This window comes from Lactuca virosa, chromosome 3 (assembly GCF_052849685.1).
Source record: "Lactuca virosa cultivar CGN04683 chromosome 3, Lactuca_virosa_CGN04683_v6, whole genome shotgun sequence".
Lineage (NCBI taxonomy): Eukaryota > Viridiplantae > Streptophyta > Magnoliopsida > Asterales > Asteraceae > Lactuca > Lactuca virosa.
This window is the reverse complement of record NC_136428.1, coordinates 226145232-226145959: the sequence shown is the minus strand read 5'-3', so window position 1 is coordinate 226145959 and position 728 is coordinate 226145232. Positions and strand designations below refer to the sequence as shown.

Here is a 728-nt window from a genome sequence, read left to right as displayed (position 1 = left end):
TCATAGCTGCTATTTCTTCAGTTTGTGCACCTCCACTGCCTTTGATTCCATCTTGCCTAGGGTTGTGGTACTCACTAGAGTGCCTCGCGAATTCTTCAATCAGCTCCTTGACCTCTCTTGGATTTTTTCTTTGTCAAAGGTCCTTGAGAATCAAGGAGTTGTCTTGTCATAACATTGACCCCATCATAGAAGATTGACATCTCTTGTTGAACATTAAGATCATGTTGAGGGCAATTTCTGATCAAGCCTTTGTAACACTCCCATGCTTCGTATAATGACTCCCCCGGTTGTTGTTCTAAGTTGGCTATTGCCTTCTTGAGTTTAGCTATCTTGGATGGTGGGCAAAATTGGTCAAGAAACTGCTCACGCATTTGAGCCCAAGTGGTGATCGTACCCGGTGGAAGTGATTTTAACCACTCTTTAGCAGCTCCCTTAAAAGTAATGGGCAGCATCCTGAGCAAGACGGTGTTTCTATTGACATTTGGAACATTGAAGTAATCTGCAATTTCATTGACTTCATCGAGATGCTTGAAAGCATCCTCATGATCCTTCCCATAAAATGGGATATCCTTCAGTGTATTCAAGATGTGCCCCTTCAGCTCGAATGTGGTATTACGGGTTGGACTAAACCGGGACCCACATCCTCTCGGATTCGTTTCTTGTAAGCTCCCATGGACATCTCCTCAATGTTTGCCATTTCGTCCTCTTGCTTGTCTTCGGGCTTACTC

At 44.1% G+C, this 728-nt stretch overlaps 1 non-coding gene across 1 annotated transcript; it reads left to right on the top strand.

The window, feature by feature from the left end:
* Positions 1-216: 216 nt before the first annotated feature.
* LOC145168192 (small nucleolar RNA R71) lies at positions 217-323 on the top strand. The gene has a single exon (XR_013741763.1). It is a non-coding gene; the product is annotated as a small nucleolar RNA R71 (small nucleolar RNA).
* The last annotated feature ends 405 nt before the right edge of the window (positions 324-728 follow it).